Source organism: Ahaetulla prasina, chromosome 7, assembly GCF_028640845.1.
Source record: "Ahaetulla prasina isolate Xishuangbanna chromosome 7, ASM2864084v1, whole genome shotgun sequence".
In the NCBI taxonomy this organism is placed as follows: domain Eukaryota; kingdom Metazoa; phylum Chordata; class Lepidosauria; order Squamata; family Colubridae; genus Ahaetulla; species Ahaetulla prasina.
In genome coordinates, this window is record NC_080545.1 from 64,446,877 (window position 1) to 64,463,769 (window position 16,893).

Below are 16,893 nucleotides of genomic sequence, written 5' to 3' on the forward strand. Positions count from 1 at the left end.
CAGAAGCAAACTGGGAGCCACTGCAGCTAATGGAACAGTGGTGTAGTACAGGCCACTCTAGGGGCCCCCAAAACTTCCTACGCTGCCACACTCTAGCAGTTACAGCTTCTGAATGTTTTTCAAGCATAGTCCTATGTAGAGAGCATTGCAGTAGTCCAGACATGACATGACCAAAGTTTGAATAACTGAGCACAGGGACTCCTGATCCAGGAAAGGATCTGAAGATTTAGAGCTGAGTATCATCAGCATACTGATTATATTAAAATATTATTGATGATAATGTTATCCATTCAGCAGAATCTGACTCTTGGTGATTCTATGAGCCTGGTCTCACCACATTTTCCAATCTTGCACTAAGAAATATATTATTATATTATATTATAATTATATTATATTATATTATATTAATTATATTATACTATACTATATTATACTATACTATACATTATATTATATTATATTATATTGATAATATTTACATCATATTTTAAATATATTTTATTATATTGGATTATATATTAGTAGTAGCATATTAATCAGACTGTAATCTTCTATTGAAAACAGGCATGAAGTTGATATTTGGAAAACTGAAGTCTTAATTTATTCTAATTTATTCTACACTGAATGCTGTTTTTTATCTATGACTACTGCAATCTTTTTAAGCTTATTGTCCTGTCTCAGTCCAGAACCACACATACAAGGTAAGGAATTAGATGCGTTTATTCACAAAACTTACCAGACATTCCTCTAGCCCTCTCTATATGTGCAAAGTCTTACAAACAGTCCTATTTAAGTCTTCAAAGTCCCAGCTTAACGAGAGCAACTACAGTTCCCCACCAGTTGAAGGCAATGCAGAGGCAAGTATGGCTCCAGCAGATCCAAAGCTGGACACACATCTCTAATAGCAACGAAGTAAATCTCCCAATGAGTTCAATGCAAGACGAAGGCAAGCACGACTCCAAGTTCAAAGTAGAACTCCCAGTTCAAAGCAAGACAAAGGCCAAATGTGACTGCGACAGGCTCAAGACAAGATGAAGGATCAAAGGTTTAGGAACATTCACAACCAGTCAGATTATGGGTACTTGTCTTCGAAATTGAGTAAATTCAAAACACCTAGTTCAATAGGCGCTGCCAGTGCACCTCGTTAGAAGCAAGGGTATTTCCTTGCAAGTAGCCTCACTGATCTCCACTGCACCTCTCTCACCTGGCCCTTCACCTGGTCCTTGGATCAGGAAGGGGTGGCAACTCATCGGTGCTGACTGGTTGTAGCTGCCTCTCCTCTTCAAAATGCACAGCCAGCTGTTCATCCAGCTGCTCTCGCCCACATCCTACCAACTTTTCCTGGGAATGCTCCACCACAATCACCCATCTCCATTGTTCCTTGTTTTGACTCTGCCACAGATCCTTCCATGTTTCCCTGATGCTCCCTATAGTTCTTCTTGGATGGCTCCTCTTTGTCTGAACCAGCAATTGAGGGAGACATCACACTAGTTCCAACTGTATGACTGCTGATCTACTTTCAATAATTTCAAATATGATGCAGCCAAGACTGTCTGATTTTCAGCATTTACTTCTAGTCTTCTAATCATCTGATTACTGAGCAAGTGAATAGGGAGAGCAGTTTAGCAGGCAGTTTGGCGTAGAAATCAAGGAGGAAACACTTTTTAAATTATTTATGAAAGAAGCATAAAAAAAGACAGAATTGCTCTTATGGCCAACAGGGCTTGTTCCATATTATTGCTCATTCTACAGAACTATGCATGACTTTGTCAAGCTTCAAAGTGCACTTACCCTGTTGCAACTATTATCACCTCTCAGCTTGCCAATAAACTAAGGGGGAGTGGAGGGGGGAAATAAAATGTAGATTCCAGATATAAGGCGAGCAAAGGGTGGGAATCAAGGACACTTCAGCAGGTGGTTAAGATCCTCAGAAGTATTTTCTCATAACAATTCTACTGCATTTAATTGGACAATGTGACCTACATCAAGATGGGGAAGGAAAATTACTATACTTTAATTATTCAGGATTGTGTGGGAAATAGTCAAGGCTGGTTTTGCCTTAATTGTGCCAAAATGATGTACTCAATAAAGCTTTGCCTAAAGAAATTGGACCGTCTTGATTGTGCTTGCTCAGTTGGGTTCATCAGTTGAAACCTTGACAGACTTAATTGGAAGATGATTGACCTCCTGGAAAAAAGACAGAGAACAGAGACACCATTACCAACTTATCATGGAAGATGACAGATTTTTTTTAAATGATTCAAGAAGTGCTTTCCATAAAGACAATAGCCTCAAGAAGCCTTTCAGGAGATAGAAAAAAGCAGAAGGAACAAAGAGATAGAGGAATGTATACTCTGGAGCTTCAGAATAGGTCTTCAACTATGTAACACAATTTTTGTTCCTGGCTTCTAAGTGTTATATTCAACTGCTTATGTCTAATGCAAAAACAGCTATATTTATCACACACTTCGATTTTGACCACAACCTACAAAGTTTCATATTTATAGAGACAAAACAGGCAAATTTTTATCTTTTTAAACAGAAAAATGATAATATATACTTGCACGGCAAATACACAAAAATAGTCAAAACCACTCAAAAGGTTTCAGAAATCAGTAGATTTTATAGATTTGCAGATATACTTCAAATTGCTTTCTCGAAGAAGCCCCCAAACAGTTCCCACATCATGTTTTTGTTATACTGTCCTTGGTAATGACATTCAAAATCCAGTATATGCTGGTGAAAGCACTCACCTTGCTCTTCTGAGGAAGCACCCATGTTCTCCTTGAATCTGTCAAGATGAGCATCAAGGATAAAGACTTTGAGGGACATTCTGCATCCCATTTTGGCATAGTTCTTTATGAGAGTCTGAACCGGCTGCTCATAGTTTTGAGCCTTTCGATTGCCTAGAACCAATGAAACTGTTCCAAGGCAATTTCTCCATCCTGTTCAGTTTTCTGGCAAATTCATCACACTCTATGATCTTCTTTATTTGTGGTCTGATGAAGATATCAGCTTTAACCCTTTGCCTGATAGCTATGGCAAGAGATTTTGAAGGTATTCGAAAGCTGTCTAGAGCTGTGACAAATTGTTTGATGAGGCCTAACTTGATGTGTAGTGGTGGCATCAGCATCTTCCAAGGGTCTACCAGCTGCTTCCACCTTACGTTGTTCTTCTCCAGAGAAAACTCAGTCCATGGTGGCCAGTCCCTTCTGTGATAGTGCACCTTAGTGTCCTGGCTGTCCTAGAGGCAAAGAAAACAAGGAAACTTCGTGAAATTGTCTTGGAGACCCATCAGGAATCACGCCATTCTGAAGGCTCCAATGACTTCCCAGTCATAGTCACCATACTTCAAGGCACTCACACTAAACAACATCTTGACACTGGGTCAAGATGCACAGTGAGCCATAGGGAGGTGCAAAGAGTGAGCCATAGGGAGAGACGAGTACTTGTTCCCGTTATGAAGCAGCACAACTCTGAGATTCCTGGATGAATTGTCTATAAATAGGTGCTATTCACTTGGGGCTACAGGCGATTCCTAGAGCCTCGAATAGACAGGCCACATTGTTGCAGAACCACAGCCCATCTTGCCGACTGAAGAAGTTAGAAAAACTTTGGTGACACTTTCTCTGATCTGCGACTTTCACTTTCATCCAACAAGTTTCACTCCTTGAGCCTAGAGGTCAGAAGCTCAGCATGGGACTTGGTAAGACCAAGGTCTCTGATCAGAACACTGAGGTCTTTCTGGTTGGGGAAGTATAGTTTTCTCTCCTCCACATGTGTGAAATTATAATCTGTATCTACAATGTCTTCTTCACTGTCTGACTTGTTTCTCCCTCCTGAAGATGGCAGATCCCTCTCCAGAGGGGTGGGAACAGAGAGCTCAGGGCAGTGTGGTACCAGGGTGATGGATGAAGGAACATCTGGATACATCAGGCGCACTCTTGCCAGTTTGACGTTTGGAAGGATCACACAATTATACCCAATTTTATGACCATTTTATCATGAAAATTAAGTAAATCACTAGCCTTGTTAAGTGAATCACTTTGTTGTTAAGTGACTCCAGCTTCCTCCATTGAGTTTGCTTGTTGAAAGCCAAGTAAAAAGCTCATAAATCACAATTATGTAATTGCAGAATGCTGCAACTGTATAAATGTGACCCGGATGTTAAGCACACAAATTCTGATCACATGACTATGGAGGTGTGACAGTCATAACTTTGAAGATTAGTCATAAGTCATTTTTTCCAGCACCATCATATTGAGAATTGCCATTAAACTAATAGTTATAATTCAAGGGCTATCTGTATTTTATGTCTTCTCCCTTCCTTTTTATACACCAATGAATCAGGGAAGACTCTCTTCATAACAATATCTCCCTTTCCAGAACTCAGTTCTGTCTTCTTTGTTTACATATGTTTTCTGAACATTTGCTTCAAACCGGGCTCCCTAATAGTCTATACGAATAGAATAGAATAGAATTTATTGGCCAAGTGTGATTGGACACACAAGGAATTTGTTTTGGTGCATATGCTCTCAGTGTACATAAAAGAAAATAAACCTACAACATGATGCAAGGGAGCAATCCCACTGTAGGTGTCATTGAGGCTTTGGAATCTGAGTCTGATGATGACAGGGAGTCAGCTCCAGAGGTGTCCTTGGAAGATGAGCAGTGGGCTTTAGGGCCACCAGTAGGACAGCCAACTGAGCTGAGGTAGAAGAGGTGGGACTGGCAGGCAGGCAGAGGGAACAATTGCTGCTGCTATGCAACCAGGAAGACGAATTGCCACCCTTTCCCAATGCAAAGGCTCATAAAGCAGAGCATAGGGAGGAGTAGCTGAGGTCAGTGTTGTTAATTGTGAGAAAGCAGCCCTGCCTTCTTAAATGAGACATGTTGGAATGTTCTTACTCAAGAGGAGTTTTGAGTTAGAACTGATGTTGGAAACTACCATCTATTATTGCAACTCTCTTTGCCTCACTTCACCTCGCCTCGCCTCAGCCCTAGTATGATAGTAAGACAAAGATGATGTTATGAGGACATGTCTTCAGCCAACAGTAAACAAATTGTCTTTGAACTGGGTAGGGTAAGTAGGCTACATGGGAGTCTATGGCTTTAAGGCTAACAATGTGGTGCCAACTTTTATATAGCTACTATCAGTGGTGGGTTTCAGCAGGTTCTGACCAGTTCTGGAGAATCGGTAGCAGAAATTTTGAGTAATTCGGAGAACTGGTAGTAAAAATTCTGACTGGCCCCATCCCCATCTATTCTCTGCCTCCCAAGTTCCAGCTGATCGGAAAGAAATGGGGAATTTGCAGTATCCTTCCCCTGCCTATGAGTAATATTTTATTTGGGGAAATGAAGTGGGGACAGTTTGATTCCTTCCCAGAGCAGGTTAGTGGGGTGGGGAGGGAATCGGGATTTTGAAGCATCCTTTCCCTGGCATGCCCACCAAGCCACGCCCACAGAACATGTAATAAAAAAATTTGAAACCCACCACTGTCTACCGTGATCTGTATGTATCAACTTGGGATAGTTGAACTATTTCCACAAACATTTAACTTAATAATCACATGATTCACTTAACACCTGCAATTATTTGCCTAACAACAATGGCAAAAAAAGATGGTAAATGGAGCAAAACTCATTTAGCTCTGTTGAGCATTTTTGGGCTCAATTGAGGTTGTAAGTCAAGGGCTACCTGTATTACCTTGCTTTTACAGAAGAAGTATAATTTGTAATAAAATTGAAAAAAGATATCTGAACAGAGAAGGATAACAAACAAACAGTACATTTGTAGCTGTACTTTGACACATCCTCTGTAACCCCTTTGGACATAGTTCCAAGTTAACTTGGGTTAATGGTATCACAGGTTTTAACCAAAGAAACATATACGCATAAAATTAAAATCTTGCCAATTTAATTTCAGTCTAATTCAGACTGAAATTGAGTTTACAGTATAACTTCCAACATTGACAACATTGATACTTTCTTTAAACAAAGACTCTCAGACTTTGCAACCAGTGGATAACTGTATGTTGTTGATTTTTTAAAAAACTATTCTTCTTATGAATTAGAATTTTAAGTGCTACTGAGGCATTGCTTTTCTGCATTTATCTGGAAGTATAATAATGATGGTTCTACTGTTTACACATTATATATTAATTATTAGAAAGAAATGCTTTAGCACATGCTGGTATATAACTTTTCTACTATTATTAAAGCAGTCTGTCTGTCTTCAGACATCTGCACAAACCTGAGAAATAAAGATGCTACTACTTTATTGCATTTCATTTCATGAGCTATCTTCTTAAAGCAGTCACACATTTTGTACATGGAAATTTACAAAAGACAGGCTATTTTAACAAATTGCAGAGGTGCTGTGTTCATATTCATACATGTACCAAAGACCTTCTGAATCATTTTTCAAACATACACTGTGTTACTATCTCTAACCATTTTCCTATCCTAAAATTACTCTTAAGTCACAAATAAATCCCATTCAGCACAAATCCTTACACTGGGAAAAAGAAGGAAGGAAGCAGCATAGTTGATTCAAGATGCTAGGAGCAATGTCACAATATTTTTATTTATACCGTATTTCATGTCTTTAGATCACCCATCTCCCTCAAGGATAATAAATGTAGACTTTTTTACTAATAGGAAAACATCTGAAAAGGAGAATGTTTTCAATTGCATTCCATTAATGCACTCCAACCAAACCAAAAATAAATGAGCTAGTTAATAGGCACTTGGAATCTCACTGAGATCTGGGGATTCTAGAATGTTGGGAGATGGTAAATGGAAAAGTTATTATTCTCTCAAAAATTTAAAAATCTTTCTTTGTATAGAAATATTTGTGAAATTCTAGTACTAACAACTGTCCAGCAGATGGTAGCATTGGCATAAAGTTGTTCAAGAAAATCAGCTACAGTAATCATTGCTTCATATTTGCTTCTAAATTTGATTTATCAATTTATCACTTGATCAAAAACAATGAATTGTTCCTCACATTTAATCTATTTGAAAAAAATGGCATATTTTATCAGTAATTGATGCAACATTGTAGCGTGCAGCATTTGTACAATACTTAGCGTATTTTCCTTTTTGTGTGTGTTTAAAATTTAGCTATCTGCTGGAAATTCATGGGCAGCAGCTTTTTGCCTTATTCAGCACAGTATTTTAAAGCTAAAAGTAACAGAATCACATTTTTGCATTTTACATATTAGAGCAGTATTTCCCCTTTATTTGCTCTGCATGTATTGGATTACAATGTGCCCATTTCAGCAGTATAGAACCTGGCTCTTAAGTACTTGTTATTAGCTACGATGCCAAAATGATGAATATGCATTGTGACACCTTACTGTGATATCAGATGTCAATACATACATGGCAGAATGTGTTTTGATATAACACATTTTGTCACACAAACACCCTTCACAGATGTCATTTTCCTTCACTAAAATAGTTAATATTTTTATTAATAATATTAATAATTTTACAAGACGTTATCACTATTTGCCTAATTTTCTGATTTCTGGAACTGAAAATCTCGGTATATCAGATCACATTAGGGAAAGCTGTTTTAGAGCATTCAGAATCCTTCTTATCAATCTTCCAACAAGGCTATAAATAACAGTGCTATAAATTGGCCAATACTGATCTGTCCAAGCTCCTTTGGAGGGGAGGGGTGAGGCTTAATAAGATCTGACAGATACAAAAATTGCTGCAAATCTGCCCTTAAATATACCCCTGACCATAAGGCTCCATTGGTAAACAGCACAAGCTATATAAATTACAGGAAACTCTTTAACTGCTGGCAACAGAATTAAAAATGGGACAATGTGGAAAAAAATATTAACATTCTCCTGTTTTTGATATGACATCACAGAATGCCCTATAGCACGGGTCCCCAACTCCCACGCCATGGCCCACTACCAGGCTGTGACATATTTGGAACTAGGCCCCTTAAGTGGCAGGCCAGTACACACACTCATGCAGCTCGATTTGTGCAAGTGGCATGCTGGCACATGTGCACACAGCTAGACTTGTGCAAGTCAAGCTGCACGCGCATGTGCATGCATGCTGGCCCACTGCTCATGCAAGTTGAGGTCTGCACACTCATGCTCGCCAGCTTCCCACTTGCATGGCCTAGTTACCCTTTCTCCTTCCGCCAGGCTGCCAAGCTGCAACAGTTGGGGACCACTGCCCTACAGCATCTGATAAACTGAGTCTATGATGAGAGGCCTGAATACATGGAAATTAGCTTTCACTATCCAAAAGACTGTGGTATGCCTTCCTAATTATACTGAGTTAGAATAGAATAGAATAGAATAGAATAGAATAGAATAGAATAGAATAGAATAGAATAGAATAGATTTTTTTATTGGCCAAGTGTGATTGGATACACAAGGAATTTGTCTTGGTGCATATGCTCTCAGTGTACATAAAAGAAAAGATACATTCATCAAGAATCATAAGAATCATAATACTTAATGATAGTCATAGGGTACAAATAAACAATCAGGAAACAATCAATATCAATATAAAAGAAAGAAGACATAGTTTCAAAATAACTTCTGGCTTGCTAGCAAAATCCAAGATATCATAACTGGATTATTGCCCTGGACTGGAGGAAAAAAGTAACTCTCTCTAGTGAGGCTAGTTTTCTTTTGGTTTATATGACATGAAATCTATGTATATCATCTCAAAATTGTGGAAATCCATAGCTAAACATGACAAACCATATGGCTTCTTCATGAAATTAAACAAGATGGAAAGAAATGCTTTCTACAACTCTGACATACCAAGGACAATGCTGCGAAGAGGAACTGTTACAGTAGTAATGCAATTTATATCTCTATTACCCATCAATTATTTTTCTTCACATGGATCTGAATAACATCTCTCAAAGGGAAAAGGAGTCTTTGCAATCTGAGTCAGACTAGACAAATTGGGGCAGCCCTATATAAAATTCTTTTTTAATTAATGGCATAGGGCCGGGGTACTTACGGGACCGCCTGCTGCTACCGAATACCTCTCACCGACCCGTGCGCTCTCACAGAGAGGGGCTCCTCAGGGTGCCATCGGCGCGACAGTGTCGTCTGGCGACACCCAGGGGAAGGGCCTTCTCTGTGGGGGCTCCCGCCCTCTGGAACGAACTCCCCCCAGGACTTCGTCAACTTCCGGACCTCCGAACCTTTCGCCGCGAGCTTAAAACCTACTTATTCATCTGCGCTGGACTGGGTTAGTGTTTTAATGGGTTTTAATGGGTTTTAGTTCTAAATTTTAATTCTGGCCAATTTTAATAAGTTTTTTAACTGTATTTTAATTTGTATTTATAGTATTGTATTTTTACTTGGCTGTGAACCGCCCTGAGTCCTTCGGGAGAAGGGCGGTATACAAATTTAAATAATAAATAAATAAATAAATAAATAATTGAAAAGGCTTTTGAGAGTGTAAAATGGGTATATAGACCACTGAGAATTGCTTTCATAAATATGTGAAACTATATTGGCTGAATGAAAATGAACAACATGTATATACATTTACATTACATTTACATTTATTTACATTTATATCCCGCCCTTCTCCGAAGACTCAGGGCGGCTTACATTGTGTAAGGCAATAGTCTCATTCTATTTGTATATTTATATACAAAGTCAACTTATTGCCCCCCCAACAATCTGGGTCCTCATTTTACCTACCTTATAAAGGATGGAAGGCTGAGTCAACCTTGGGCCTGGTGGGACTCAAGCCTGCAGTAATTGCAAGCAGCTGTGTTTAATAACAGGCTTCTTACAGCCTGAGCCACACCGCGGCCCAAGGTTTTGTAAGGTTTCACAATTCACATGATCTTATGCTTGGTAACTTTCTATGGATACCAATGTTGGTATTGCTGCTAGATCCTCTGCTTCGTTTTATGCTATTCTATCAGAATAAATAGCAGCATTCTACAGTTTTTATCTCCAAAGCCACAGTATAACAAAGAAGTATTTTCTTCTATGTATTATTTTTGTTGTCTTAAAATATGACTATTTAAAATATACACTTTGTTCTAAGTTCATTCTCATACTATTAGCATAGTGTATTCTTTGATTGTAAATTAAAAAAAAACTAGAAGTGCTCTAGAAACTCAGTACAGGTAGTCCTCGACTTACAACAGTTTGTTTTGTGACCATTCAGTTATAATGGCACTGAGAAAAGCACCTTATGATAATTTTTTATATTTATGACCATTGCAGCATCCCAATAATCACATGATTTACATTCAGATGCTTGACAACTGGTTCATATTTATGATGGTTGGTGTCCCAGAGCATGTGACATTTGCAATCTTCCGACAAGCAAAGTCAATGGGGAAGCCAGATTCACTTAACAACTGTGTTACTAATTTAACATCTGCAGTCAATCACTTCACAAATGTAGCAAGAAAAATCATAAAATGGGGCAAAACTCACTTAACAACAAATTTCTCATTTAGCAATATAAATTCTGGGCTCGATTGTGGTTGTAAATCAAGGACTACCTGTATAAGAATATATACATTATCCTAAAATAGCCTGCTAAGCCAAGGGTGAAGCTGATCTCATCTGCCAAAAAAGCAACATCTACTGCTCGCGTGTGTGCTGGCTAATCTGGTGCGACCGGCACAGCCGCCACCACTAAATCTCAACTACTTGGCAGTCCCTGATCCTTCCTGTGGGCATTGACCAGGTTTCAGGAGCGGCCTTAGTCACAGTGCCTGCCCATTGCCATGTTTAAAATGGCTGAATGATCTAAGGATAGGGAGGAGGCTGAGGCCTCAGTAGGCAGGAAGGCAGCCTGCAAATCTAACAAAGGTAGCAAGGGCAAGCAGCTCTCCAAGTCAGAGCTTAAAGACTTGGACAGGAGACAAAGGGCCCTGGAAAAGCAGGTTTCCGAAGCAGAGAAGAAGCAGGCTGAGATGGAAAAACAATTGCTCTATAGTGAGCATTCTCCTTCCCGCCCTTTTCTGCAAGGTCAGCTCACTCACTGCAGGCCTGGTCACCAGAGGGCGCTGGTGAGCTATCCCCAGCTCCAGCTTCTCTGGAGGGTAGGGAACAAATCAGTGGCAATGATCCCTTTGCCTGCCAAATAGCAGGTAGGAAATCTAGGCCCGATCACATCAGGGTCCATGTGCCACAGCCCTATCAGGGCACCTCTGCAGCTGCATCAAGGTCCATTGTGGACCAATTGTCTGATTTGCCCGAGAATATTCAGCTCCTGATTTCACAGGCAATAGCTAGGGGCATTGCATCGGGCCTACAACAGCAGCGTTCGGCTTCACTTGCCTCTGACTCGATCTCACGCCAGCTATGGGCTTCACCTTCAGTTAGCCTGACTGAATAACTCCTGATCATATGTTTCAGATGACCACACAATAAACCAGACTGAGAACTGCACCAATTAAGACTGCAACTAAAACCTTCAAGATGGACATTGAGAGACATTGGAAGCAGGCAGAAGGCAAGAATCAACACAACACCCCCCAAGCCTCCAATGGTGAACTAAGGAGGGATAATGGTCCCTCAGACTGTTGGAGGCCGGACTATAGTTTGAAAAAAACATGAACAAACTTCTATGAACACTGCACATATCTTTATTTGTAGTGCAAAAAAAGTTAAATAATACAATATTTAAAATGAAGAACAATTTTAACCAACATAAATATACTACTAATTCAATGGGAAGTGTAGGCCTGCTTTTGGCTGATGAGAAAGTGTATGTCCGGTTCCATATTTGTCACTGCCAGTCGTAACTAGTGATGCAAGTGTTCATCAGTTAGTCTGGATCTGGTTGAAGATTTCAGTTGTTTAATTCGGGAAAAAGTCTGTTCACAGATATAGGTTGATGCCAAAGATGGTTACCATTTTGAGTGCATGGTTCCTGAGAGAAGCTGTCAGTGAACGCCCCTCCCTTCTCCTCTCTATGGGTCCACATGGTTCCTTCCCCTTTTGTTCCAGCCAAAGCCTTTGGGGCTCTTTGCAAGCAGCAGAAGCAGGACCTGTGAATGCCTGCCAGCAGGGGAGGAGGCCAGGGGAGGGATAGGAGACCAGACTACTTTTTTTAATTATTTGGGATTACAAGGCTAAAGGTCTTTTAAACCTGAAGGAGAATTCAAACTGATTTGTTTTTTGCCACACTTGTGCATATGTATCCACACATATGAAAGTTACCAAAATTGTTCAGCAACCAATTTGTTGGATGTACTTTATATATGGCAAAATCAAAGCAGTGGGTGAATTCTCCTTCAGGCATTATATTGCGGTTGCATTTGAATTAATGTTAGCAACTTCAACTGATTTTGAAAAAGCTAGGAGACATGGAGACATATCCCCCATTCACCCATTTTTAAAGTGCTACTTTAAAAGTAGCCCCTCCCCTACTCAAACACTGGCCATGGTTCACATGGCTGTGAAAAAGACTTTTAAATTAAGGCAGTACTTTTGCAAGCCTAGAGCTGCTTTTCAAGGCAAGCACCCCCCCCTCCCCTATTCAAACTGTGAAAAAGATTCCGTTTAAATTGTTTTCGAAGACTTTTAAGACAGTACTTTTGCAACCCCAGAACTGCTTTTCAAGGCAAGCACCCCCCCCTCCCCTATTCAAACTGTGAAAAAGATTCCGTTTAAATTGTTTTCGAAGACTTTTAAGACAGTACTTTTGCAACCCCAGAACTGCTTTTCAAGGCAAGCACCCCTCCCCGCCCTTATTCAAACACCAGCCCTGGTTCACGTGACTATGAAAAAGATCCCATTTAAATTGTTTTCAAAGACTTTTAATTTAAGGCAGTACCTTGCAAGCTTTTCAAGCTGCACTGATGAGATCACCCCTTACTGGCCCTCCCCCACACCCTTCGGCCTTACCTTTGGGAGCAGCTATGTGATCAGAAGTGCAGCTCAACCGGTGAAAGAAGTGTGGCTGGAGTGGATGCTCACTGGAAGATAAAGCCAACGGTAAGGAGGCGGGACTTAATCCCACCACTCCGCTGGCAGGATGTTTTGCATTGGCGGGTCGTATCTGGCCCGCAGGCCATAGTTTGAGGATCCCTGCTTTAGATCCACTTCTTATTGAGGACAGGGAGAAGCATGGAGTACGGACAGGCGGTCTACTCCTTTTTATAGGAGGCAGTTCTTTTGCTATAATGCTCAAGAAGGCCCATCACAGAAGAGGTTTTATCCACAGAGCCAGCCCCGCCAACCTGATAAGGGTTCCTTTTGTGACAGGCCACGGCAATTCATTCCGCATAAGCGGCCATTTCGTGGGACTGTCAACTGCCAGTTCCACAGATCAAAATGACTCGAAGGTCAACCCCCCCATAGGAGGCTGATTGAGCCTCTTTGTAGACCAGTGGGTACAAACAACAACGGACAATTGGGTTCTGAATGCAATAAGATTCGGTCTCTCGTTGGAGTTCCTTTCCAACCCCTCGAACTGCTTCTTGCAATGTCATGTCTCGAACAACAGTATCAAACAGTATCTCATGGAACAGGCTTATACATCACCTCTTGGACATTAACATCCATAGAGGTTGTTTCGGAGGACCAGTGGAGACAAGGATTTTATTCAATCCTGTTCATTGTACCAAAGCATTTGGGGGTGGGGGATGGAGAGCAAGTCTGGATTTAAAGAACCTCAATGCCCACCTGGTCTACAGGAGATTCAAGATGAGTTCCCTTACATCAATTCTGGAAGGAATTCATCCTGGGGACTTTCTGGCCTCAATAGATTTATCGGAGGCTTACCTCCATATTCCAATTCTGTCTGCCTATTGCAGGTTTCTAAGATTCTGCTATGCAGGGAAACACCTACATTAGCGAGACCTTCCATTCAGGCTGGCATCAGCACCCAGGTGCTTCACAAAGATTCTGACCGCCATAGCAACTCACCTGAGATTAATTAGCCAGTGAGACTCCAAGCTTACCTGAACGACATATTGGTCCAGGCCTCCTCCCTATCCAAGACAAAGGAGGATTTAGACGCAACAATCCGAACATTACAGGACCACGGGTTCCTGGTAAATTTCAAAAAGAGCCATCTGGCTCCCTCCACCATGATAACTCATCTAGCATAGATGAGCATAGCCACCAAACTGGGAGAGGTGTTCTTCTCACAGGAAAGGCGGGACAGTATACGGGCCCTGATAGTTCAAATCCAGCAAAATCCCAGGGTTTCTTTAGCCACCCTGTCTGAGCTATTAGGCAAGATGGTGTTATAGTACCTTGGACCCGGTTACATGCACGGAATCTTCAGAGGTTCCTACTACCATTTCAATGGGCGAATACTTCAAATTCCCGGAACAAGGTCAGGGTCCCCTTAACGGTCAGGAGGTCCCTCCGCTGGTGGACATCCTCAGCCCTCAACAAGGGGAGCGTCTTCAGAGTGTCCAAGCAGACTATGCTAATATCAGATGCCAGCCTTTTCAGCTGTGGGGCTCATCTCAACTCCCAGATAGCACAGGATCGCTGGTCAGCACAAGACCTCACCAACAACATCAACTAGTTAGAGTTGAAGGCGATACATCTGGCCCTCCAACATTTTTAACATTCACTACAGGAAAATCATGTCCTAATATTAAACGACAATGTAGCAACAAAAGCGCATGTCAACCGCCAGGGGGGAACCTGCTCCAAATGCCTCATGGAGGAATCCTTGCGGCTGGGGAGGTGGGTGGAAAGGAACATCCTCTCCCTCAAGGCGGAACACATTGCCGGGACCTCGAATGCTCAGGCAGACTACCTAAACAGGACTACAGTAGACAATGCTGAATGGCATCTCCACCCAGACATCTTTCAGGACATATGTGACAGGCTCAGAACGTCGATAGTGGACCTATTTGCCTCTCCCCTAAACACTCAACTTCCTCGTTACTTCACAAGGTTTCCAACCTGGGGAGTAGAGGGGACCAATGCTCTCCACTGCACCTGGCCTCCTGGTCTTCTCTATGCATTCCCAGCTCTTCCCCTGATATTAGGGGTAATCTGGAAGGTCATCTCAGAGGGCACATAGATTATCCTAGTGGCTCCTCACTGGCCCTGACGACCATGGTTCTCGGACTTAATCAGCCTGTCTGCATCGAGACCTTGGAGAATTCCTCCAGAGAGGATCTCTCTCAGCCAGGGGGTATATCCAGAGCCTCAATGGCTCCAATTGACTGCTTGGCACTTGAAGGGGTCCTCCTGAGGAGGGATAATTACAAAAAGGTCATTCGGACTATCCAGGAGGCCAGAAAACAATCTACCATCAGGATTTACAACGCCACATGGGTGTTATTTATGAGATGGTGTGCCAAACGCCACATTGACCTTCTCTCAAGCTTCTATTCCACAGGTGCTCAATTTCCTGCAGGAGGGCCTGGACAAGTAACTTGCTCACAGTACTATTCGACACGTGGCAGCTCTCTCTACTATTTTTTCAGGTATTGAATGAGGGCCTCTAGCGCACTACCCCTTCATCTGCAGATTTGTGTGTGGCACAGGTAATCTGCAACCACCGACTATTCACAGATATCCCATCTGGGATTTGCCTAAGGTGCTGCGGGCTCTGACTGAGACACCCTTTGAGCCCCTGAGGATAATGAGTCTCAGATATTTGACTCTTAAACTGGCCTTCCTGGTTGCTGTTACATCAGCAGGGCGCATATCCGAGATGGCAGCACTATCCATCAGAGCTGACCTCTGCATTTTCCATCCCAATAAGGTGATCCTGAGGCTCGACCCCCCCTTCATCCCCAAGGTCAACTCCTGGTTCCACAGATCCCAGGAGGTCATCTTGCCAAACTTCTGTCCAAGCCCATCCCATGCCTTCGAGAAGAGGTGGCATACCTTGGATGTGAGGAGGGCCCTCAGGATCTACTTTAAGAGAACAGTACCCACCAGGAAAACTGAGCTCTCTTTGTCTCCTTTTAGCCAACATCGTTGGGCAACAAGGTGTCGTCCTTGACCACTGGCCATTGGATAAAGGCATGTATCACCACGACTTATGAGATGCAATCCCTGCCTGTACCCAGGCGCATCACTGCGCACTCCACAAGAAGTGCAGCCACCATCGCTGCGTGGACCACACAAGCCTCCCTTGAGGAGATTTACAGGGTGGCTATCTGGACTACTCCTTTGCCTTTCATCAGGCATTATAAGTTGGATGTCTTCACATCCGCGGAGGCTTCCTTTGGAAGGTGGTTCTTACAACAGGTGCACTTGGCCTTGGAGGCTTCAGACCCAACGGTTACCCACCCTTAGGACAGCCAGGCTTTGGTACTATTCCTGGACTATTCTGCAGTTACACTGGAGACGGGGCATTGGTCCTACCTGAACGCCTTTTCTCAGTGACTGCAGAATAGTCCAGCCCCACCCTTGTGCTGGTGGGCCTGGAGCTGGACTTTCACTAATATTCCGGCAGAGTTTTTCTTTCAGCTGTGACATCATCAAACACTGGGCCTGAGAGGCAAAGAGGCGTGGCCAAAAAACTATCACTCAGTCTCTAGACAGATCCAACTGTAGCAACCCATTCCTGCAGTCACTGAGAAAAGGCGTTCAGGTAGGACCAATGCACCATTCCAGGATCCTGGGAGGCCTTGCATCAGGAACCTCAGAAAGCCGCTTCAGCTAAAAGCAACAAGATATAAACTGGTAATTGCTCCATGCTATTTCCAACTGTCCTGGGTGTATCATATAGATTCAGCATTGAATATAATCAGCATATTATGCATTGGCATAATAGGGGAAAAATTATTTTAAAAATAATCAAAAATTTCTAGGAAACCCAAACATACCAATTCTTATTAGATGAAGATAGTTTTGAATATTGTCGAGTGATACCAAAAAGTTAGTGATGTTTTTATTTCTTCTTCCACCACCTTTTTTGTTTTATATATCTAAC

At 41.9% G+C, this 16,893-nt stretch overlaps 1 long non-coding RNA gene across 1 annotated transcript in view; it reads right to left on the reverse strand.

Annotated features, from left to right (window-relative positions):
- Nucleotides 1–546: 546 nt before the first annotated feature.
- LOC131202152 (uncharacterized) overlaps nucleotides 547–16,893 on the reverse strand; it is a 40,405-nt gene continuing 24,058 nt past the window's right edge. The window contains exons 2-3 of the long non-coding RNA XR_009156080.1: nucleotides 2,754–3,244; nucleotides 547–2,187 (exon numbers count right to left, since the gene is read on the reverse strand). This is a non-coding gene — a long non-coding RNA (uncharacterized LOC131202152). The remainder of the gene's footprint in view (nucleotides 2,188–2,753; nucleotides 3,245–16,893) is intronic.